This window comes from Colobus angolensis, unplaced genomic scaffold (assembly GCF_000951035.1).
Source record: "Colobus angolensis palliatus isolate OR3802 unplaced genomic scaffold, Cang.pa_1.0 Scaffold412, whole genome shotgun sequence".
Classification (NCBI taxonomy): Eukaryota; Metazoa; Chordata; class Mammalia; order Primates; family Cercopithecidae; genus Colobus; species Colobus angolensis.
The window spans coordinates 2,094,826-2,121,455 of NW_012117511.1; the positions used below are offsets into that span (position 1 = coordinate 2,094,826).

At 33.6% G+C, this 26,630-nt stretch overlaps 1 protein-coding gene across 5 annotated transcripts in view; it reads right to left on the reverse strand.

Moving 5' to 3' along the window:
• The window catches only part of SOX6 (SRY (sex determining region Y)-box 6), a 535,498-nt gene that overhangs the window by 279,212 nt on the left and 229,656 nt on the right, over positions 1-26,630 (reverse strand). The gene's annotated exons all lie outside the window — the stretch shown is intronic.

Below are 26,630 nucleotides of genomic sequence, written 5' to 3' on the forward strand. Positions count from 1 at the left end.
GCTTTGGAAGCTAGATAAGCTTCAGAAAAAGACAGTGAGCCCTGGGCTGAGATGAGAAGACCACTGCATGGTTAGAAAGTATTGGTGAAAAAACAATTAACATTTGTCTGTGACATGATCAATCAATCAAGGAAGGGATAGAATCCAGATCAGCGTGTTGTGAAAACGGCTGATGAAGAACAACCATCCGAACTGGCTATCACAGAGCTAAAAGTTCTTTCTAAATAGAAGTCAGCTTGATTTTATTAATGAAAGCTCCTTGCCCATTCCCTTACTTCTTCCCTCCCCTTTTCCTTCCTTCTTACCTTCCTTCTTTCTTTATTCCATTATTTCCTATTATTTTCTCAGTTTTCAACAAATGATCTACTACTGTGCTTCAAAATTGGATTCTGATTGATGTTCCAATGGGGCCTACATGCATATGCGTATATTCAGGTTGTATTTAATTGCTGAAGTAGCCTCTTACTATTTTTTATTCAAATTCAGAAACAAGATATATGTTTTGTTCTATACCTATTTTGTTTTTCTGCTAAAGTCATACAAATGATAATACAAAGTTAAGACTTAGGAAGAAATTCTTCAAATCCATGCCTGTCACAGATTACTTTTTCTCAAATCAGGTTTGAATTGCTGAGAGAGATTGATATAACATTAGATTACGGATAAGAATAGTCAACAAAAAGTTTTTATTTTCATATCCTACCCAATTTTGTTTTACTACCCTTTCATACGTTGTATCAGTGCACTAAGCTAATAATTACTGATACAATTACAAAAGCATAACTTTTTTAGCTAAAGTTTGAGTTGACAGCATATATTATAGTAGTCAAAGATAAAAGCCCAATTTAGTTGTAATAATAACAAATTCAGAGCAAGTCCATAAACTAGGATTAAATGCATGTTAGGATGTAAAACAGGCTAAAATATGTCTCTCATTTCTATAAATAGACCTGAAATCTTTTAGAGCTCCAAGAAAAGAATGCTAAAACTTCATGGGAGAAAAAGAGAGCTATATGAACAACAGGAATACACATTTCAAATATAAATCAAATCACATGGACACAGCTTTATATAAAAGCTACTCATTAATAAAATGGTTGGTAACTTCAAAGCGTTTCACATTCCTATCAAAAAATTAATCCTTACTGTAACACTCAGTTAATCTAGCTATATGAGTTCCCATTTCAGTAGAAGAAACTGAGGGAAAAAATAAAGCAGCCTTTGCATATCTACATTTTCAGCCATGAAAATATTTAATAGCAATCACTGATTGCCTTTATCTATAGGACAATGAAAGTTACTACATAAAAGCTTATCAATGTTTAATCTCAAGACTAGGAGATTCCAGGAAGACCTATAAGAAAGTCTCTTGACAAATGACTGCATTCTACCCCATTATCTGACTGCCAAACCTCTACGGCATACCACAATTGGTGCTAAGCATTCTCCATGTAATAATGTAAAGCAAGTAGAATGAGAGAAAAGAAGCCAAATGAAGTGGATTGTGACTAAGCACTGTACAAGCAGAAGACACTACTGCTACCACCAAAAGGTTCCTGATTTGAAATGAGAAAATATTTAATAGATGCAAAGTTACAAATAAAATTTATGTTTTCAAATTTCTGTCTCAAAACAATATCCAGGTATGGGTACAACTTAAAAGTAAGGATCCATTCCCTTTGTGCCACATTTGTCAACTACATAAATGGGATACTAGTATTATAGAGGCAATTGATCAGATCAGACTTTGCCCTATTCTGATCTAGCATAAATGCAAAAATCAGAGTGGTAAAAATAAGTAAAGAAGGCCGGTTTGCATTACATGGAAAGAATAAGATCACATTGAGTGGCTTTAACACAGTAATCACGTAACATTCCAAATGAAAAAAAAAGACCGAACAGCCCCAAGACACTCTTGGATTATTTTATACACATAAATATATTTTACAAAATTAATTTGAAAACAATGAACTAATTAGTTACAATGCTGCCACCATCCTCAAAACAATTTAACAATATCCAGTAAATTTATTATCTGACTTTGACTCTTCCAAGTTTAATGTCTTTGAGTTGTCATCATCTGAAATCAGGAGAGAAAATATATGCTTTTTGGAAATGGGAATAAAGAATTACAACATTACAGCATGAAAAATGTCACCATAATATGTACATATTTTTAAAAAACGAATGTAAGTCATAATGCTAAAGTAGCATTATGCTAAAGTTGTATTGAAATAGAAAATGCCAAAATTAATTCCTCTTACTTTGAAATAATCTGTTTCCATTAACCAATATATATTCAGTGAAATGCAGGACTTTATCTTCTCTAATTTTTATAAATAATAATGATTAAAAGGGTACTCTCAAAAATTGAGAGCTGGACTTCAGTTCTCACCTATAATTTAAGCAAGGATATAAACGTTTTGATGTATTATAAATTGTCACTTGCATTGTTTCTGGTTTTTTCTTTCTCTTTTCAAATTGAAACTTTTCTCTTTCAAGAAATTTGAGAGAAAAGGAAGATAGAATTCAGAACTATTTTGTTTTTAAAATATCACGCATAATAAATTACAAAGCAATGTTTCTGCTTCCTAAGTACTTAGGTTTCAGGCTAGGTAAGTCAAGAATGCTTTATCACAGCTGAGTAATGTTTTTGCTAATTAACTTAGTAATTAATTTTATGATGTAAGAAAAATTAAAAGAAAGAGTATGTGAGATATTGATTTCCTAATCTGTATGAAGACATTTGGGGAACAATTTGAATTACTTCTAGTTAGACAAATCTGCAGCAGTATTAACTCCTATACTATACAAAATAAAGGTATTTCAGATAGATTAAAAATAAATAAATAAATTGTCATTAAAGTTACAGCACGGGGAAGAGGAAGAGACAATGTGACAAATCTTTATTGCACTTTACAACAATCTACCTATAAGCAAACATTTATTTTACTTTTACCTCATGATATTTAAACTTAGAAATGCTAAAACACTAGAAGCGACATAAAAAAATCTTCAAAATATTTTAGTGAGGAAAACAATTTTTGCTGGCTCTGTGTGCAGATTTTCTATTGCTTATTAACACTTCGAGAAAATGGTAAAGCAATTCCTTTTATTTTTACCATAGGAATCACAAATTTCAAATGTAATAAATTTTTCTATTTATCCAAGAACAATGATAACTTATCAAAAGTATCCATGACCTTGGTTTACAATTAAATCCAGCAAAATATATTTATATCCCTACTGATTATCCATCCCACATTTTTCATTAGGAAACACAGAGTTGCACATGCCAGTTACTGTACATTTTTCCACAGTGGCAAGTGCTCCACAATACAGTGGGATAAAATTGGAACTTGGAGAGCTTGAAGAGCACTCTTAAATTTTAATTAAAACCATCCAAGCTCACTAAAAATAATTAGACACTAAAATGTGCCAGTTTTATTTTGAAGTCACTATAACGTACAAAGCACACTCCCTGACGACTGCTCATGCTCTTCTCTCTCTCTCCCCCTCTCCCTCTCTCTCCAATGAAACAACTGATTTTCCAAATAAGAACAAGGGGGTATAAATAGAGGCTGTTTTCAGGCCTGCTCTTCACGCTGGGAAGCTGACAGAAAAGACAGCAGAGTGGGTTTTTCAGACTACACCAAATAAACCTAGAATAACTTCCCTAACCAAGAGTACGAATCACTAACAAACTCTAGATAAAATCCAGTCTGCAAGTAACACCATGAGTTATATTACTGATCTTTTTTGATCCAAAAGTCAAACCTTTAACCTCTTAAATGTTTTTGCTATCTTAAAATATCTCATACAATGCTATATTCCATCCTATATTTAGCCAAGCAGCAAGAGAAAGCATGCCTTTCCCATACAGCAGGGCAATGATATAAACATCAACACAGATGCTCTGCCAGGAAGAGCTGGACTTCTCAAGCACTTGATCATTAAGGAATGCACCAACTGTTTTGGATAATCTCGTGCCAGCTCCCCTTTTGCTCCACACTCCCCTCTGGGAGTGGCCAATCTTGTCCTGGTCCTAATTTTTCATTTTACTCCTCCATAACACCCCTCCCCCATTACCAAAAAGATGAAAAATGGCATTTATGCCTAGCAATGAAAAAGCAGGCTCACTTCCCCAAACAGACCAAAACTTTAAAACAATTAACCCTCCCCTCTTCTTTCAGATAAATTACTAAGTATAAAATGCAATCTGTTTCCTTTGTTTACTCAATATGAACAATTTGTAAATGACTCAAGGATAAAATTCAGAAAATGTTGTGCTAAATTAGAACCATTATAAACATGCTAATGACTCAATGCTTGAGTAAAACATGCATGATCGGTGTGAAAAAATAGATTTAGTTCCTGTGAAATTTTGTTGTGCTGCCTTAAAACGATTTGGTCATTAAATCAGATATATTCCTTCCAGGAAAAATGTTAATTCCAAAACCACTTTACTAGATAATATAGTTTGTGTGTGTGTGTGGCAGTGGAAGCTACTGGAAATGTAATTAGAACTGTTAGATGCAAGATTCTGGCATGCTCATAAGGAAGAAAAAGTCCCACACCACATTTGAAACCTGCACATACACATACAGACATCATCATAATCGGTACAATATTCTCTCTATACACAATTTTTATCTGCCAAAGTCTTAGATATTTTTTTCATAGGCATTCTTTAAAACCAGTACTTAATATATGTCAGTGAAAGTCACATTGTTCTATCAGTGCAGGTAAGAGTTACCTCTTTTATCTGCTTTCCAAAGCTGCCTAACACCTATAACAATAACAGGAATTGTTCAAAAGCAACTGCTTCTGACATTTCCTTCAAAGCACAACTGCTACCAATGCCAATCTAGAAAAAGAGGGAAACATATAGCAGGTGATTCAGAAACTTATGGCCTGCTGCTATAGCTAAAAAAGACTTCAATGATCATAAAGACTAATACCCTCATTTCAGAAATGAGAAAATAGAGTCAAGATAAGGAAGTCATCTGCCTTGCCAATGTCAAAATGTTGGTGGCAGAGTCCCAACTTCAGTTCAGTGCTTGTTTTGCTGACATGACTATTTAAATCATTATTTGAACAGAGGTTTGACTGTCCCCACAATGTAGCATCCAAAAGTGAAAAATAAAAAATTTTCTACTTATTATTTGCTTCAGATATGAAATAAGACACTCTAATTCTTTGGAGAGGGGTGTAAAAAAATCCCACATATTGCAATGAAAACCAACAGTGTTCAACTGCCAGTTCTCCTGTTCACACTCACTTATGCTGGTTTTCCTTTCCTCCACAATTCTTTTTCCATAATGCTTTATTTTGTTTGAATTACAAGCTCTCCTTTTCCGAATACCATCCACTAATGAATAGGTAACAGTTTGCTAAAATTACTGTTGAACTCATAAGGTAATTCCTTCCAAGGTAAGTTTTATTTTCATCTATCAGAAGTACATGTGCAGGCTGAAGCCTTGGTTTTTCACTGTAGCTTTTTCCCAGGAGGCCTTCAAATGTGCCACAATTTTAATGGAATAAAAACGTTCCATTAGAAACTATGGCTGTCCATGTTGCTAAAATATTACTCATCATGACATCTTCTCTATACCCTATTTTCTGCTTCTGCTCTTTGGGTTCTACAACTATTTGTTTTATTTTTACTTTTTAAAATACATACTTCACTTTTTTAAACTGTATTCTAATTTCTGTGGAAATAATCATTTTTGCATCCAGTGTGTCCTATATTCTTTATTTTGGTTTATTTGGGAAAATATTTCTGACTGCTGTTGTCTTGATGAGAGTAGTCATAGTTCTGTGTTGCTTGCCTTCTACTGCTCCCCCTAGCCACACAAAGAGAAATTCGATCCAATCAGAATTACCTGCTGGAACTATCTAAAGGCTCTCTCACGCTCAGATTGGAAGCTGTAAGCATGTGGATCTCAAACAGTCATGACCATCCCACCTGGCACATAGATAGAGCCTGCCTGCAATAAGAGTGAATGAAGCCAAAAATACAAAGAAAAGCAGAAGGAGCAGCAATAATAATGGATAGAGAAAAAAATCTTTACATCATGTTAGCACACTTACATCCCAAAATAGATAAAACTGAATATTATTCCTGGGCTTTTGGTAATGTAAACCAATACATTCCTATTAATTTGAGTTGGGTTTCTGCAAGTTGCAACTTAAAAAAAATCTAAACATTATGAAAACCATAGCCAAAAGTGTCATACATAAACGAATGTGTTATATTCTAAATTTTAAGCATCTGGAAACCACCAAAGAGTTAACGTGTACTACCACATTAAAATAATTATTATGTATACAGTCATGAGCTGCATAAAGACAAACTCCACATACAATGGTAGTCTTCCATAAGATTATAATGTCATATTTTTACTGTACCTTTTCTATGTTTAGATCCACAATTATTTACCATTGTGTTACAACTGCCTACAGTATTTAGTACAGTAACATGCTGCACAAGTTTGTAGCCTAAGGGCAATAGGTTATACTATATAGCCTAGGTGTGTATTCGGCCACACCATCTAGGTTTGTGTAAGTACCCTCTATGATGTTTGCATGACAACGAAATTGCCTAAGAATGCATTTCTCTGAATGTATCCTCATTGTCAAGCAACATGTGACTGTACTTTGAAATAAACTTCTTGCTTTATTGAAAGATATACAAAGACCTTCAGGCAAATGTTTATAGCATTGCTACTTACAATAACTTGTCTATATAAATTAGGACTTTCTCAACATGATGCAACCAAAAGAAAACACAGCAGAAATTGAGTGAAAACTGAGGCTCATTTAAAAAAGAAAAAAAAAAAACCTTTCATCTGAGATCAGCAGTCCCTGACTTTAAAGTTATGTGTTCAAAACAGCTTCACTGCTCTGATTAATTGACTTTATATTTAATGTCATAATATTAAATTATAAAATAAGTTTTTACTGATAAAATATCAATTTTTATCTATTTTACTTTATATATCGGCAATCCACAAAAGATCAATTTAAAACAAGGTTATATTCCTCAATTTGGTTTTAAGGACCCTTTATAGTTTGACCCTGGTGCTTAATTTCCTATTGTTCCATTTACATGAAACTCTTCTTTTTGTCCAAATGAGTACACCAAGCATGCCTGTCTCCACTGTACATACCTGTGCTTTTTCACTTCCCCTCTTTGATCACCACATCCTCCTGACCTGAATGTCTCCCCACTTTTTGACACTTATGAAAAACCCTCCTATTCTACTGTGCCTACATCAAATGCCACCTCCTCAATTATGCCTTGATTCATCACTTCAAACATAACTTCTCATCCCTTCAAGGAAAATAATTAACACTTGCTGAGCACATATCTGTCAGGCACTGTATTTTTTATATTCTTCTCATCTATCAATCAACTCAATCAATTCATTTAACTCTGAATTTCATGACTGCTTTTGTATCTACCACCACTAGTATTCATCTATACCACAATATAACTACATATTAAGTTTCTTGATGGTCAGGGAATGTTTCTGATACCACTTTGTGTTTTTCCATAATGCTTAACCCAGAGCTCTGCACATAAATGCTAAAACTAATTCCCTGATATACAAAAAAAAAGATCATGACTATTGTGTGTCAAGCAGCTATAAAACTAGATTTTTTAATTAACTATATTCACATATAATTTACATATAATAAAATGCACCCATTTAAAATATAAATTTAATAAGTTTTGACAAATTATATACTCATGTAGCTGCACATCCCCCAAAAGAAGATACAGAACATTTCTAAAAAGTTATCTTATGCTCCCTTTCCAGGCAGTCATCCATGCTCCTGGACTCAGGCAACCACTGATATGATTTCTATCACTATAAAATAATTTTGCCTATTCTTGAATTTCATAAAAATGAAAGTATACAATATATTCTTTTTTGGATATGGATTCATTCACTCAGCATAAAGTTTTTGAGATTCATTCATGTTGCAGCATGAATTAGTAGTCTGGTCCTCTTTATTAATTTCCTTTTTATGAATACAACACATAATGTGTGTATAATGTGTATCTACTCATCTGTCTATGGACATGTGGGCTGTTTCCAGTTTAGAGGTATTAGAAATAAAACTAATATACAAATTCATTCACAAGTCTTTTTATGACTATATTTTTTTCCCTTTAAAAATTGAATTTCCTCTAAAAGTGGGGTAGCTATGTGCCTGACTTTATTTTTATAAACTGCCAAAAGGTTTTCCAAAGTGGTTGCACCATTTTATACTTCCACCAACAACGTATGAGCATTCTAGTTGTTTCATATCCTCAACAATATGTCTTAGTGTTAGCAGTTTAATTTAGTCATCCTAGAGGGTATAAAGTGGTATTTTAATGTAGTTTTATGTATATTTCCTTAATGACTAAGATATTGAGCATATTTTCATATGCTTTTTAACCATTCATATATATTTTGCCCATTTTTACATTGCATTGTGAAGTCATCTCTCAAATATATGTAATGTAAATATTTTTACCTAGTCTACAGCATGCCTTTTGGTTTTTGCAAGGTGTCTTTTGAGGAGCTAGAGTTTTCACTTTAATGTGATTTAATTATCAAATTTTTAATGACTAGTATTTTCTGGATTCTAAGAAATATTTGTCTATATTAATATCACAAACATTTTTTTCCTATGTTTTCTTCAAGAAACTTTAGAGTTTAGTTTTACATTTAGGTCTATGATCAATTTTAATTTATTTTGTATGTATGCCATGAGGTAAAAGATAAAATTAATTTTCTTTCATATAAATATCCAGTTGTTCCAGCATCATTTGTCAAAAAGATAATTTTTTTCCAATGAGTTATCTCGGCTTAACTGTTGAAAATCAAAAGACTATGCGTAGAGTGTGTATGTGTGTGTGTGTGTGTGTGCATGTGTGTTTGTAGATCTATTTCTTAATTCTCTTTTCTGTTCTATTAATCAATTCATTATCCTTACTATAATACCAAACTGTCTTCATTGTTGCAGCCTCATAATAAGTCTTGAAATCACATGGAATAAGAATCTGTTCTTCTATTTCAAATTTGTTTTGGCTATGCTAAGTCCTTTGCATTTTCAGATAAATTTTAGAATTGGTTTGCCTACCAAAAAAAAAAAAAAAAAAGATTTTCTGGAATTCTGATCGAATTTGTCTTGAATTTACAGGAAGTTTTTAGGATTATATTTAATATTAGCATTTAAAGGTATAAATTTCCTTTTAAGTGTTACTTTAGCTGCATCCCATACATTTTATTAGTTTGGGTTTCCATTATCATTTAGTTTAAAATATTTTATAATTTTCCTTGTTCTTTCTTCTTTGGTAAATGATTTATTTAGAAATATGTGGTTTAACTGCCAAATACTTTGAATTTAAAAATATTTCCTTTTCATATTGATTTGTAATTCATTTCCATGTCAGAAAATATACCCATTATAGTTTCATTCATTTTACATTTGAGATTTGTTTTATAGTACAGCATATGCCTTATCTTGGGGATGTTCCTTATTCCCTTGAAAATAATAATTATCCAGATGTTTTTTAGTGTAGTGTTCTAGCAACATCAATTAGGTTAAGTTGATAATTTTGTTCAGGTGTTCTACATTCTTATAGATTTTTCTGTCTACTTGTTTTATCAAATTCTAAAAAAGGTGTGTTAAAATGACCAAGAATACTTAGACTGTGGCTGTGTCTTTTTCTTCTTTTGGTTCTGCAATATTTTGCTTCATGTATTTTGAAGTTCTGTTATTATTAATAGAGGAATACATGCAGAAATATTATGTCTTCTTGGTTAATTGAACCTTTAATCATTATGAAATGTTCTTCTTTATCTCTGATAATATTCCTTCTCCTGGAGTCTACTTTTATATTAATAAAGCCTTTTAAGCCTTCTTATTATTAGTGTTTTCATGGTACATCTTCAAAAACCCTTTTAACATATTTACATCTTTATTATGTCTATTGTAGTCATCATATTAATTGGGTCTTGTTTTTTGTTTATCCAATCTGATAATCTCTGCCTTTTAAAAATTTGTATAATTAGTCCATTTAGATTTAATGTGATGATTGTTAAGTCTACCATCTTCCCATTTTTAATCTGTCTTTTGTTCCTTTGTTCCTCTTTTCCTGGCTTTTTAATTATTTTTTGTTTACAATTCTATTTATCTCCTCTATTGGTTTATTAACTATACCTCTTTATTTCATTATTTAAATGATTGATCCAGGGTTTATTATATGCATCTTGAACTTATAATAGTCTACCTTCAAATAATATATCATTTCAAATATGAAGTAAGGAACATTAAAACACTTTTATTTTGTGTTACTGCTGTCATAGGCATTAGTTCTATATGTTTAAAACCTCATATATTGTTATTGTTTATTCTATAGAATCAATCACATTTTAAGAAAATTAATCATTAGAAACTAAATGTCATATATTTGCCTCCAGAGTCACCATTTACAGTAATCTTCACTACTTTTTAAAACCTAAGTTTCCATCTAGCATTATTTTCTTCAGCCTGAAGAAATTTCTTTAAAATTTTTATAATTAAAACCTACTAGCAATAAATTGTCTGAACTTTTTTCTTTAATGTCTTTATTTCACCTTCAGATGTGAATATTTTTTCTAATTATAAAATTGTAGGTTGCAATTTTTTTAGGACTTCAAAATATGTCATTGCGGTATCTAACTGAATTGTCTCTGATGTGAGGAATCATTCCTATCTTTGTTCCACTGTATATAACCTATCTTTGGCTACTTCTAAGACTCTCTTTCATTTGTTTCCAGCCGTTTGATTTTGATGTGCTTTATATACACTCTTCTCTGTGTTTATACTTCTTGGATCTAAAGGATTACATTTTTTTAACAAATTTATTTATTGTTAATTTTTCATTATTATGGGCACATAATAGTTGTATACATTTACAGGTACATGTGATGTTTTGATACAAGCATGCAATGTGTAAAAATCAAATCAACGTAACTGGGGTATTCATCACCTTAAGTATTTGCCATTTCTTTGTGTTAGAAACATTCCAATTCTATTATTCTAGTTATTTTTAAATACTTAGCAAATTATCATTAACTATAGAAACTCTCCTGTGCTACCACATACGAGCTGTTTTTCATTATATATACTTTTGTACCCATTAACTCTCCCCATTTTATCCCCTGCTCCCCATTATCCTTCCCAGCTACTGGTAATCACCATTCTACTATGTCCGTGACTTCATTTGTTTTTTAAGCTCTCACATATGAGTGAGAATATGTGACAAATATCTTTCTGTGTCTGGCTTATTTTTCTTAACGTAATATCCTATTGTTCGATCCATGTTGTTGTAAACAAGATTTCATTCCTTTTTATTGCTGAATAATATTTATTGTATATATGTGCCATGTACCACATTTTATATCCATTCATCTGTTGATGGACCCTTAGGCTGACTCTGTATTTGGCTATTGTGAGTAGTAGTGCTGCAATACATGTGGAAATGCAGACATCTCAATATACTGATTTCCTTTCTGTATTAGTCCATTCTCATGCTGCTATAAAAAAACTGCCTGATACTGGGTAATTTATAAAGAAAAGAGTTTTAATTGACTCACAGTTCTGCAGGGCTTGGGAGGCCTCAGGAAATTTATAATCATGGCAGAAGGGAAAACAAACATGTCCATCTTCACACGGTGACAGGAAGGAGAAGAATGAGAACTGAATAAAGTGGGAAGCCCCTTACAAAACCATAAGATCTTATGAGAACTTACTGTCACAAGAATAGCATGGGGTAAACCACCTACAATTACCTCCCACCAGGTTCCTTCCACGACACATGGGGATTATAAGAACTACAATTCAAGATGAGATTTGGGTGGGGACACAGTCAAACCATATCATTTTGCCCATGATCCCTCCCAAAACTCATGTCCTCACATTTCAAAACACAATCATGCCCTTCCAACAGTCCCCAAAGTCTTAACTCACTTCAGCATTAACTCAAAAGTCTAAGTTCAAAGTCTCATCTGAGACAAGGAAAGTCCCTTCTGCCTATGAGCCTGTAAAATCAAAAGCAAGTTAGTTACTTCCTAGATACAATAGTGGCACAGGCATTGAGTAAATACACCCATTCCAAATGGGAGAAATTGGCCAAAACAAAGTGGTTACAGGCCTCATGCAAGTCTGAAATCCAATAAGGCAGTCATTAAACCTTAAAGTTCCAAAATGACTTCCTTTGACTTCATGTCTCACATTCAGGTCATGCAGATACAAAAGGTAGGCTTCCATGGCCTTGGACAACTCCACCCCTATGGCTTTGCAAGGTAAAGCCCAACCCCTGGCTGCTTTCAGTGGCTGGCATTGAGTATCTGTGGCTTTACAGGCACACGGTGCAAGCTGTCGGTGGATCCGATATTTTGGGGTCTAGAGAATGGTGGCCCTCTTCTCACAGTTCTACTAGGCAGTGCCCCAGTGGGGACTCTGTGTAGGCGTTCCAATCCCACATTTTCCTTCCACACTGCCCTATCATAGGTTCTCCATGACAGTTCCACCTCTGCAGCAAAATTCTACCTGGACATCCTGGTGTTTCCATACATACTCCAAAATCTAGGCAAAGTTTCCAAAACCTCAATTCTAGACTACAGTGCACCCTCAGACCCAACACCACATGAAAGCTGCCAAAGTTTGGACCTTGCACCTTCTGAAGCAACAATCTGAGCTATACTTTTGCCCCTTGTAGCCACAGCTGGAGTAGAAGCAGCTGGAATGCAGGGCTTCATGTCCCAAGGCTACACAGAGCAGGGGGGCCTTGGGCCTGGCCTACAAAACCATTTTTCCCTCCTAGGTCTCTGGGCCTGTGATGGTAGGGGCTGCTGTGAAGGTCTCTGACATGCTCTGGAGACATTTTCCCCATTGTCTTAGAGATTAATATTTGGTTCTGGCTGGGCATGGTGGCTCACGCCTATAATCCCAGCATTCTGGGAGCCTAAGGCAGGCAGATTATGATGTCAGGAGATCGAGACAATCCCAGCTATCATGGCAAAACCCCATCTCTACTAAAAATACAAAAAGAAAATTAGCTGGGCATGGTGGCACGTGCCTGTAGTCCCAGTTACTCGGGAGGCTGAGGCAAGAGAATCACTTGAACCCAGAAGGCGGAGGCTGCAGTGAGCCAAGATCGCACCACTGCACTTCAGCCTGGGCAACAGACTCTGTCTCAAAAAAAAAAAAAAAAGAAATAAAAGAAAAAAAATTTTTGGTTCCTTATTACTTACGCATATTTCTGTAGCAGGCTTGAATTTCTCCTGAGAAAATAGGTTTTTCTTTTCTATTGCATCATTAGGCTGCAAATTTACCAAACTGTTATGCTCTGCCTCTTCTTGAACACTTTGCTGCTTAGAAATTTCTTCTGCCAGATATCTTAAAGCACCATTCTCAAGTTGAAAGTTCCACAAATCTCTAGGGCAGGGACAAAATGCTGCCAGTCTCTCTAATGCAAAACAAGAGTCACCTTTGCTCCAGTTCCCAACAAGTTCCTTATCTCCATCTGAGCCAACTTCAGCCTCAGTGATGGACTTCACTGTCCACATCACTATCAGAATTTTGGTCAAAGCCATTCAACAAGTCACTAGGAAGTTCCAAACTTTTCCACATCTTCCTATCTTCTTTTGAGCACTCCAAACTGTTCCAAACTCTGCCTGTTATCCAGTTCCAAAGTCACTTCCACATTTTTGGGTATCTTTATAGCAGCACACCACTCTACCAGTACCAATTTACTGCATTAGTACATTCTCAGGCTACTGAAAGAACTGCCTGAGACTGGGTAATTTATAAAGGAAAGAGATTTAATTGACTCACAGTTCCGCAGGGCTGGGGAAGCCTCAGGAAACTTACAGTCATGGTGGAAGGGGAAGCAAACACATCCTTCTTCACATGGCAGCAAGGAAGGAGAAGAATGAGAGCTCAGTGAAGGGGGAAGCTGCTTATAAAACCATCAGATCTCGATCAGGCATGGTGACTTATGCCTGTAATCCCAGCACTTTGGGAGGCTGAGGTGGGCATATCACGAGGTCAGGAGATCGAGACTATCCTGGCTAACATTGTGTAACCCCATCTCTACTAAAAATACAAAAAATTAGCCGGGCATGGTGGTGGGCATCTGTAGTCCCAGCTACTCGGGAGGCTGAGGCAGGAGAATGGTGCAAACCTGGGAGGCAGAGCTTGCAGTGAGTTGAGATCGCGCCACTGCACTCCAGTGTGGGTGACAGAGCGAGACTCCAACACAACAACAACAAAACCCAGCAGCTCTCGTGAGAACTTACTATCATGAGAATAGCATGGAGGAAACTGCCTCCATGATTCAATACCCCCCACTGGGTCCCTCTCATGACACATAAGGATTATGGGAACTACAATTCAAGATGAGATGTGGGTGGGGACACAGCCAAACCATATCATTTTCTTTTGACTTTATATCCAGCACTGGGATTGCTGGATCATAAGGTAGTTCTATTTTAGTTTTTTGAGGAACCTACATACTGTTCTCAATAGTGGTTATACTAACTTACATTCAAACAAACAGTGTATGAGGGTTCCCATGCCTCCACATCCTTACCAGCATTCAGTATTGCCTGTCTTTGGACATAAGCTATTTTAACTGGTGTGACATGATATTTCATTGTAGGTTGTATTTGTATTTCTCTGATGATTAGTAATGTTGGGCATTTTTTCATTTACCTGTTTGCCATTTTATGTCTTCTTTTGAGAAATATCTACATAGATATTTTACCCATTTTTAAAATTTGTTTATTTGGCTTTTTCCTACTGAGATTTTTAGCTCCGTATACATTCTGGTTGTTAATCCCTTCTTACATGGGTAGTTTGCAAATATTTTCTACCCTTCTGTGGATTGTCTGTACACTTTGTTAATTGCTTCCTTTGCTATGAAGAAGCCTTTTAGCTTGATGTGATCCCATTCGTTCATTTTTTATTTGATTGTCTGTGCTTTAATTACAAAAATCTTTGCCCAAATAAATGTCCTGGAGTGTTTCTAATTGTCTTTTTCTAGTAGTTTCATAATTTTAGACCTTAAAGTCTTTATTTGATTTTTTTATATGGTGAGACACATAGTTCTAGTTTCATTCTTCTTGATATGGACATCCAGTTTTCTCAGCATCATTTTTAAAAGAAACTATCCATTCCTGAGTGTATGTTCTTGGCACCGTTGTTGAAAATAAGTTGACTACAAATGTGTGTATTTACCTGTGGGTTCTTTATTCTGTTCCATTGATCTATGTGTCTTTTTTCATGCCAACCTATGCTGTTTGGTTCCTATAGCTTTGTAGTATAATTTGAAGTCCAGCTTTGTTCCTTTTGTTTAGGATGGTTTTGGCTGTTCTGGGTCTTTGTGGTTCCATATTAACAAATTTAGAATTTTTTAGCCATTATTTCTTCAAATCTTTTAAATGTTTATACTCTTCAGCCATTGCATTACACAATGATATACTGTTATTTCTCAAAGGCTATGTGGCCCTGATCATTGTTTTTTCTGCCTCTTTTCCTCTGTAATTCTATCTGGATAGTTTCCATTGTTCTCTCTTCGGTTTCATTACTATCTTAATTTGCAACTGATTATCTGCATTCAAATTCTCTAACTATTGTATTTTTCAGTTCTTGGATTTCTACATGATCTTTTTTATTGTTCCATTTATCTCTTCATTATGTTCATATTTTCCTTTAAATCCTTGACTGCATTTATAACAGCTGTTTTAAAGTCATTGTCTGATAGTTCTATTCCCTCTGTAATTTCTGGGTCTCCTTCTATTGACTGATTTTTCTCCTATTTATAGGTCACATTATCTTGCTTCTTCATATGTTATTTTTACTGGATACTGGATAATATGTATAATACATTGCTGATATTTTAGAATTTTTTCTGTTCTTATAAAGACTTTTGAACTCTTTCTTCTAATGGGTACTAATTTATTCATAGCTCATCTTGATATTTTTGAGCCTTGTTTGGAAGCTCTGTTATGATGGCTATAGAGTAGTCTTACTACAGGACTAGTTTACTCTACTCCAAGGATGTGGTCTTTCTGGGTCTCTACCAAAGCCGACGTGTTTAATGAAAACACTCTACCATAGCAAGTTGAAACTTAAATGTTTCACAGTAATGTGTATAGCCCCAACAGTTTTTCAGTTTACTAGTTTTTTCTTTTCCAGGTAATTGTTCTTTGCCCAGTCTCTTGTAGTTACACCCTATTCACATACAGGTTAGTATTTAGCCAAGGCTTAAGGGAACTCTGAGAATCTATTCTGCAAATTATAGCTACTACAATTTCCCCAAACTCTGATCTCTGACAACTGAGCTGAGTGAGGCTGCCCTATTGTACTTTGGTTGCCTCTCCGTCTATCAGGGTCTCATAAATGCCACCAGGTAGAAAGCCAAGCTAATCTCATGGCTTACTTTATTTTCCTTCCCTTATATGTTGCAGTATAGTGCTATTGTCTAATATCTTAAAACAGTTATTTCATACAGTTGATCAAGAGTTCTCATTGTTTATACCAGGTACTTCTTTATGGCCAGAAGCAGAAGTAGAATATTACTTTTTAAAAGGGTGTTGTCTCAGAAAATGATTCTCTACCATTTACTTTTTTAAGAGATGGTTTAGGGGTTTCCCCATTAAGTTTCTATTAATATTTTGGTCTTTATTTAGAGGCAGAGGGGAAGCCAATCTTTATAAAGCAGGGGTTCCCAACCCCTGGGCCATGGACTGGTACCAGCCCGTGGCCTGTTAGGAACTGGGCCACAGAGCAAGAGGTTAGCAGCAGGCAAGTGAGTATTACCACCTGAGCTCTGCCTTTTGTGAGATCAGCAGTGGCATTTGATTCTCATAGGACTGAGAACCTTATTGTGAATGGCACATACAAGAGATCTATACTGTGCTCTTCTCATGATAAAGAATTTTGAGTACCATTAAATTTTATAAAACATAATTGCAAGCCATGGCCTTGCCATTTTTAGAATAATAGATTATCAAGGCTGAAAGAGCTTCTGGAGATTTAACAGAATGAAAATAGGAAACCATAAACTTAAAATCTAGCATTAGAAATTATATCACATATAAATGAACTAAGCATGACATATTAAAGATAGTAAAAAGTGAATGAAAACCAGATCTCAATTAGGTTGTTTATAACAGATAAATTTTAACTATAAAAACACAAAAAATACTGAAAGTAAACAAGATAAGTGGGGTTATATCATGTAAACACTAACTCCAAAAAAGCTGATGTAGATGTATTAATATCAGATAAATAATACTCTAAGTCAAGAAGCATCAATAAAAAAAGTATCACATAATAATTAAAGGAACAATCCAACAATCGTAAAATTACATAAAACCAATAACATAAACCAAAGCTGACAAAGAAAAATAAAGATATACCCACATGATTGAGATTTTAACACAGCTGTCTAAATAGAAAAAGAGAAAAATCAACAGAGATACAGAATATTTAAATAAGATTAACTTACATTAACTAATTCACATATATCAAACATTACACTCAACAATTACATAATGTACATTTTGTTCAAGTGCACATAGAAAATGACTCATATAGACCGCATGTTGAATGATAAATCAAGTCTAAACAAATTTTAACACCATAGAGGGTATGGTCTTTTATCACAATGGAATCCAAACAGAATTCTGTAATAGAAATATAATTAGAAAATCCCTCAAATGATTGGGATTTAAACAACACATTAAAACAATCTATGGGACAAAAATAAACACAATGAAAATTAGAAAATATTTCAAACTGAGTTATAATGAAAATCTGACATCTCAAATTTGTATGTCTGCTAATGCAGTTATTAGAACCTTAAATTCATACATTAAAAAGGCAGAAAGGTTGAAAATTAATTACCTAAGCTCCATCTTAAAAGCTGGAAAAAGAAATAAATGCCCGAAAATGAACAATTAAGGAAGTATCAGAGAGCATCAGTGAAACAGAAACTTAGTCTCACAGAGCAAAATAAGCAAAACCAAAAGATGGATCTTTGAAAAAATTAATGAAATTAACAAACTTTTGGGAAGATTGATCAAGTAATAAATAGCAAAAACACATTATTTATATCAATAATGAAAAAGGAGACATTATTTCATATATATGTATTCTTACAGACATTGATAAAGAGGATAGTATGAAGAACGTTACGCTGATAAATTTGAAACTTTAAATAAAACAGAAAACCTCCTGCAAAATATACATATCAAAACAGAAAACAGAAATAGTGCTATATAAAGATATTGGATCTATAATGTAAAGCCTTCCCACAGAGATGACTCCAGGTCCTGATTGCTACACTGGTGAATTGTTCCAAACATTCATGGAGGAAATAATACCAATGTAGTAACAAACTTGGGAAACACTGTCCAACTCATGTTAGGGGACCAGCCAAATATAGACAAGGACATTATGAGAAAAATAACTTACAGAATCTCCGTCATAAACAGAGATTCAAAAATTCTCAAAAAAAATTAGCAAATATAATCTAACAATATATATAAAAGGACCAAGACGGTTTATTCCAGGAATGAAAAGTTGCTTGAAGTTTCAAATACCAATCAATATAACATAATAAACATTAAAAAAATTATATTAGATGCAAATAAAACACTTTATAACATTCAGTATCCATTCGTAATTTTTTTTTAAAAAAAAAGAACTCTCAGCAATGTAAGACTAGGAGAGTACTTTCAGAAAACATCATTATTAATGGTAAAACAATGAATGTTTTCCTCTGAATTCAGGAACAAAACAAAAATATCTACTATTACTTATCTACTATATTATCCTGGTGATCTTAAAGAAATAAGAAAAAGAAGCAAAAAGAACATATAGTAGACTTCCCATTTCCAGTCTGGCATATAAGGAACTTAGCAGTCTTCACTTCATCCTAACAACAAGTAAAAAGCTGAATAAACTGAAAAGTCAACATTTCTTCTTAGATTCATCAGAGAAGTGGAGTCAACCAACAAATTGTTGCCCCCCAGATTCCAGAGAAAGACAGGCAAAAACAGAGAATCACAGCTTACCAGAGCAGAAACCCAGGTACAGAAACCTCCACAGGAACCAGTGTCAGTAGGAACTTCAGAACTGTAATCTACAAACTGCTGGATGCTCAGGGTGCACAACTCTCAGAGTTAAGAACTCCAAGGATACCCAGTCAAAAGGGGATGGCCACACTTTGCGGGGAGTTTAACTCACAGAAGTTCTACCAGGTCCTCATAGAGAGTGTCAGAGGAAAATCCCCATGTGATTCCGGCAGGGGGAGGAGAATAGAAAGCATTTTTAAATACACCACAACATTCTGGTTTTTTTTTTTTTTTTTTTTTAACAAGTCCTGTCTTCAGGAAAAATGATTTTTCCAGAGCCTAACCTGCTGTTTTATCAGAGCATAACCTACCTAGGGTAAGGGAAATACCCAACTCCAACCCCCTCAAGCCTTCCACTTGGGAGAAGGAAAATACTTAACTCCAGCCCACTCCAGCCATCCTCTCCCACCTAAGCGGGGGGAAAGTATTGAGAAGCATTCGTGAAATTCACAGTCTGAAGACACAGGCTTACAAAAAACCTGAGATGTAATCATAGGACTATGGAATTCTTACCCTCCCCTCACACATTACCACTACATGACTAAAGTCCTATTTATCACAGTTCCTTTAATCCAGTACTTATGTCTGCCTTTCAAAAAACAATTACAAGGCATACCAAAAAGCCAAAAACAGTATAAAGAAACTGGACAGGCTGGGCACAGTGGCTCACGCCTATAATCCCAGCACTTTGGGAGGCCTAGGCAGGCAGATCACCTGAGGTAGGGAGTTCGAGACCAGCCTGACTAACATGGAGAAACCCTGTCTCTACTAAAAATACAAAAAATTAGCCAGGCATGGTGGTGCATGCCTATAATCCCAGCTATTCAGGAGGCTGACGTAGGAGAATCGGTTGAATCCAGGAGGCGGAGGTTGTGGTGAGCCAAGATTGCACCATTGCACCCCAGCCTAGGCAATAAAAGTGAAACTCCATCTCAAAAAATAAAAGAAACTGAACAAGCATTAGAACCAGAGTCAAATATAGCAGTCCTATGAGGAATGTTTAGAATTATTAGACCAAATTTTTAAAATATATAACTAATATGGCTAAGTATTTTAGTAGAAAAAGTAGAGAGTATGCAGAAACAGGTGGATAATGTGAGCAGAGAGACATAAATCTAAGAAATAATCAAAAATAAAGGCTAGAGATTAAAAACACTGTCACAAAAAAGAAAAATGCCTTTGCTGGGCTCACTAGTAGACTGGATATGACTAAGAAAAGGATCTTTGATCTTGAGGACATATCAACAGAAATCTCCAAAGGAAAATAAGACTGGGAAAAAAAAACAGAGTATTCAATAACTGTGGAACAAACACAAATGGTATAACATGTGTATAATAGGAATACCAGAAGGAAAAGAAAAAGAGAAAGGAACAGAAACAATATTTGAAGCAATAATTCCTGAAAATTTTCTCAAATTAATGTCAGACACCAAACCACACAGATCCAAGAAGCACAAAGAACACTAAAAGTATGATAAATGTCCAAAAAAATACACCTAAGCACATCATATTCAAACCTCAGAAAATAAAAAATAAAGGAAAAACCTTGAAAGAAGTCCAGGGTTGGGGGAGTGAGTGGGAAACACTTAACCTCTAGGGAAGCAAAGAAAAGAATTATATATGATTTCTCCTCAGAAACCATGCAAACAAGAATGTGGAGTGAAATATTTAAAGTAATGAGAAAAAAAACTTAGCATTTTGTACCTGTAAAATTATCCTTCAAAAGTAAAGTAAAAATGAAGACTTTCTCACACAAGTAAAAATTGAGGAAATGTGTTGCCAGGAGATGTTGAAGTTCTTTGGAGAGAAGGAAAATTATACAGTTTAGAAACCCAGATGTACATACAAAAAGGAAGAGCATTAATAAAAGAAAACCCTATTTTCTTATTCTTAATTGATCTAAGTTTGTTCAAAATAATAGCATCAATATACTTGATTATATATACATATATACTACATTCATATATATTACATACATGTATAGTTATATATAAGAATATCTTTTTACATATGTATATACTTACGCATATGTGAATGAATGATAGCAGTAATACAAGGGATGGGATGGAGGAATTCAGAATATTTTGTTATTATAAGGTATGTGCACACCTTGTGATGCAGTACAGTTATATGAAAGTGGACTTGGATTAATTGTACATGAATAATGTAAACTCTAGGCCAACCACTTAAAAGAAGTATAACTGATATCTTAACAAAATAAGATAAAATGGAATAATATAAATGCTCAATTAAAACCACAAAAGGCAAAAAAAAAGCATGGAAAGCAAAAATAAAAATGAGCGACAAGGACAAACAGAAAACAGTACCAAATATGGGTAGATACTAATCCAACTATATCAATAATCATAAATGTCAGGGTCTAAATATACCAATTTAAATACAGAGATTGTCAGAATGGGTCAAACGAATAAGACCCAACTATATATTCTCTACAGGAAATGCACTTTACATATAAAGATACATATAGATTAAAATAAGAGATGAAGAAAGATAGATATACCATGCTAACATATCAAAATAAGTGAAAGTAGCTACAGTAATAAGACAAAGCAAACTTCAGAGCAAGGACAGTTATCAGGAATAAAAAGAGTATTTCAAAATGTTAAAGGGGTCAATATTACCAAAGACATAACGATCCTTACTGTGTATAGACCTAATAACAGAACATCAAAATATATGGGGCAAAAACTGCTAGGAGAAATAGATGAATTCACTACTACAGTTGAAGATTTTAACACCCCTCTATGAAAAGTGAACAAGTTCAGCAGGCAGAAAATCAGTAAGAACATCATTGAACTCAACAACTCCATCAATCAACTAGATATAATTGATATCTATAAACTACTTCATCCATCAACAGCAGTTTACACATTCTTCTCAAACTCACATGGAAGAGTCACCAAAACAGACCACATTCTGGGCTATAAAACACAACTTAACAACTAAAAACAATTGAAATCATATGTCTGCTCTCAAACCACAATGGTTTTAAACTAGAAATCAATAACAGAATGATAGCTGGAAAAATCCAAAATACATGAAGATTAAACAACACACTTTTAAATAACACATGTGTTAATGAAGAACTCTCAAGAGAAATTTTAAAATATTTTGTACTAAATTGAAATAAAAATACAACTTATCAAACTATGTGGGATGCAGTGAAAGCAGTGCTGAGACGGAAGCATATAGCATCAATTTAAAAGCAATAAGCTGAGCCTCCACTTTAGAAAACTAGAAAAAGAAGAGCAAATTGAGTACAAAGTAAGAGAAGAAAAGAACAAAAACTAGACCTGAAGTCAACAAAACTGAAAACAGGAAATCAATAAAGAAAGCCAATAAAACCAAAAGCTAGTATTTGGAAAGACCAATAAAATAGATAAACTTCTAGTCAGACTAAAGAAAAAAAAAAAAAAGAGAAGACACAAATTGGTAATATCAGAAATGAGGGAGGGAACATCATTACAGTTCCCATGGACAATTAGAAATCTTTTTAACAACTCCATAGCTACAAACTTAATAACCTAGATGAAATGAACGAATTCCTTGAAAGACACAATCTGCCATAATTTACACAAGAGAAAAGACACAATCTGCCAAAACTCATGCTGAAAGTCCCTTATCTATTAAAGAAATTAAATCAATAATTAGTGACCTTCCAAAACAAAAGTACCATGCCCAGATTTAAGGAATAAATGATGCCAATTCTATAACATTTCCTTCAGAAGATAGAAGCAGAGGGAATATTTCCTAACTCATTTTATAAGGTCAGCATTATCCTAATATTAAAACTAGAAAAGATATTATAAGAAAATAAAAACCATACATCAATAACTCTCATGAACACAAATACAAGAATCCTCAAGAAAATATTAGCTAATTAAATCATATAATGCATTAATGGAATTATATACCACAATCAAGTGGGATTTATCCCAGTTATGCTAGGCTGGCTCACCATTCAAAACTCAGTTAATGGAATACATCACACATCAACAGGCTAACAAAGAAAAATCATATGATCATATTGATACAGAAAAACATTTGACAAAATTCAATACCCATTCATGGTTTAAAAAAAAACGACTCTCAGTAAGCTAGGAATAGAGGGAATGTCCTCAACTTGGTAAAGAACATCTATAATAAACATTGAGCTAACATCACACTTAATGGTAAGAAACTCAAAGCTTTTCCAGTAAGATTGGAAACAAGGGGAGGATGTCCCCTCTTACCGCTGTTTTTCAACATCATACTGGAAGTCCTAGCTAATGCAGTTAAAAAAAATAAATAAAATAAAGGGTATACAGATTGGAATGAAAAAATAAAACTGTCTTTGGTCACAGATGACATTATCATCTGAGTAAAAAATAAGACATAATTGACAAAAACTCCTGGAACCAATAAGTAATTACAGCAAGGTTGCAAAATACAAGGCTAATATACAAAAGTCAACCACTTTCCTATTTATTAGCAAAGATCAAGTGGAATTTGAAATGAAAAACACATTACCATTCATATTAGCACCGTAAGAAATTAAACATTACATACAATAAACGTAACACATCTAATAAAATATGTACAAAATCTGTATGAGGAAAACTATAAAATCATGATAAAAGATATTAAAGAAGAACTGAATAAATTAGAGATATTCCATGTTTATGGATTGAAAGACTCAGTATTGTCAAGATGTCCGTTTTTCCCCATTTGATCTATAGATTCAATGCAGTCCCAATCAAAAACCGCAGCAAATCGTTTTGAGGGTATCAACAAACTGATTATAAAGTTTATATGAAGAGGCAAAAGATACAGAATAGCTAACTTACTATTGGAGAACAACAACAAAGTCAGAAAACTGACACTATCCAACTTCAAGACTCAATATAAAGCCACAATAATCAGGACTGTGTGATACTGGTAAAAGAAAAAAAATCAATGAATGGAACAGAACAGAGAGCTCATGAACAGAACCACATAAATATGGTCAACTGATCTTTGACATAAAGCAAAGGCAATCTAAAGGAGAAAAGATAATCTTTTCAACAAATGATGCTGAAATAACTGGACATTTGCGTGCAAAAATAGGAATCTAGACACATATCTTATGCTCTTCACAAAAATTAACTCAAAATTGATCATAGACCTAAATGTAAAACACAAAACTATAAAATTTCTGGAGATAACATAGGAGAAAACTTAGATGATCTTGGGTATAGCAATAACTTTTTAGACAGAATACCAAAGGCACAATCCATTAAAGAAATAATTGATAGACAAGACTTTATTAAAATTAAAAACTACTGCTCTAAAAAGGCACTATTAAGATAATGAGAAAACATGCCACAGTCTGGGAAAAATATTTGCAAAAGACATATCTGATAAAGGAATGTTACCCAAAATATACAAAGAACTCTTAAAACAACAATAAGAAAACAACAATCCAATTAAAAAAAGGCAAAAGACCTGAACAGACACCACCAAAGATGATACACAGATGCAAGTAAGCATATGAAAAGATGTTCAATATCATATATTATTGGAGATATCACTCTCTAATTAAAAGAATTTTTTAAATGACATATCACTACATGCCTATCAGAAGGAACAAAATAGAAAATACTGATGATACTAAATGCTGGTGAGGATGTGGAACAACAGGAACACTCATTCATTGTTGATGGAAATGCAAAATAGTACACCACTTAGTATAGGACACTGTGACAGTTTCTTATAAAACATTCTCTAATCATACAATCTAGTAATCATGTTCTTTAGTTTTTCTCAAATAAAAACTTATGTCCACACAAAAATCTGCACACAAATGTTTATAGCAGCTTCATTCATAATTGCTCAAACTTGGAAACAATCAAGATGTCTTTCAGCAGGTGAGTGGATAAATAAATCGTGGTACATCCAGACAATGAAACATTATTCTGCACTGAAAATAAATGAGCTACCAAGCTATGAAAAGACATGAAGGAAACTTAAATGCATTTAAGTGAAAAAAAGCCAAACTGATAAAGCTATTATATATACTGTAATATCCAAACTATCTGGCATTCTAGAAAAAAAAACTATGAAGACATTAAAAAGATTAATGATTGTCAGGGATTGGGGGAGGGATGAATACATAGAGTACAGAGGATATTTTACTGTAGTGAAACTATTCTGTATGATACTGCAATACTACAATGGTGGATAGATGTCATTATACATTTGTCAAAACCTATAGAATGTACACCACCAAGAGTGAACCATAATATAAACTACAAACTCTGGGTGATGATGTCCACGTAAGTTTATCTGTTGCAACAAATCTACCACTCTGTTATGAGATGATGATAATAGGGGAGACTGAGAGGGAGGGCCAGGCAATATATATATACACACACACACATACATATATATGTACATATATATAGAAACTCTCTGCACTTTGCACTCTATTTTTTTGTGAACCTAAAACTGCTATTAAAAATTAAGTTTCTTAATTTTAAAAAGCGTGTAAAGGCGAAAAGAAATAAAATTCACCATTCACAAACAATTTGGTTGTATATTTAGAAATAAATTTAAAGCCTAAAATAAACTATTAGAATTAAGAAATGTATTTAGCAAGATCATTGGATATGAGGCTAATATGAAAATATATTTATTTCATATATTTGCAAAAAATATAAAATAAATTTTAGAAAACAATAAATCTACAAAATATACAGGGTGTTTACACACATCCATTAAAACCCTACAAAATATTACTTTAATAATTTTCTAAAATCCTAAATAGATGGATATATTCTGCTCATACATTGAAGTCACAACATTCTTAAGATGTAAATTCTCCCTAAATTGATATATAGATACATTGCAATCCCAATTAAAATCCCAGTAAGTTTTTTTAATTGACAAGTATATCTAAAATGCATATGTAAACACAAAGGCCCACGATGAGTAAAAAAATTTTGAATAAGAACAAAATTAAAAGAGCCTTATGAATTTATTGTGAAGTTACAGTTAGTAAATAGCTTGCATTGATACAATGGTAACCAATAGATATAGAACAAACAGATATCTACTACAAGATTTAAACTCAAAGACATTATGCTGAGTGGAAAAAGTCAAACACAAGAAAAGTGTATACTTTATAATTCCATGTATATGAAGTTCAAGAACAAACAAAATTAATCTATGGTAATAAGAGTGAGAATAGTTATTATCTCTCAGGGGTTATGATTGGGAGGGAGGATGAGGGAGTCTTCTAGGATACGAGAAATGTTCTATATCTTGTTATGGATGGTGGTTACACATATAAAAATATGGTGAAATATAAACACATACAAAAATTTAGTGAAAGATACACTTGATTGCATATTTTGCCACATGCATATCATACTTCAATGTCTCAAATATATTATATAT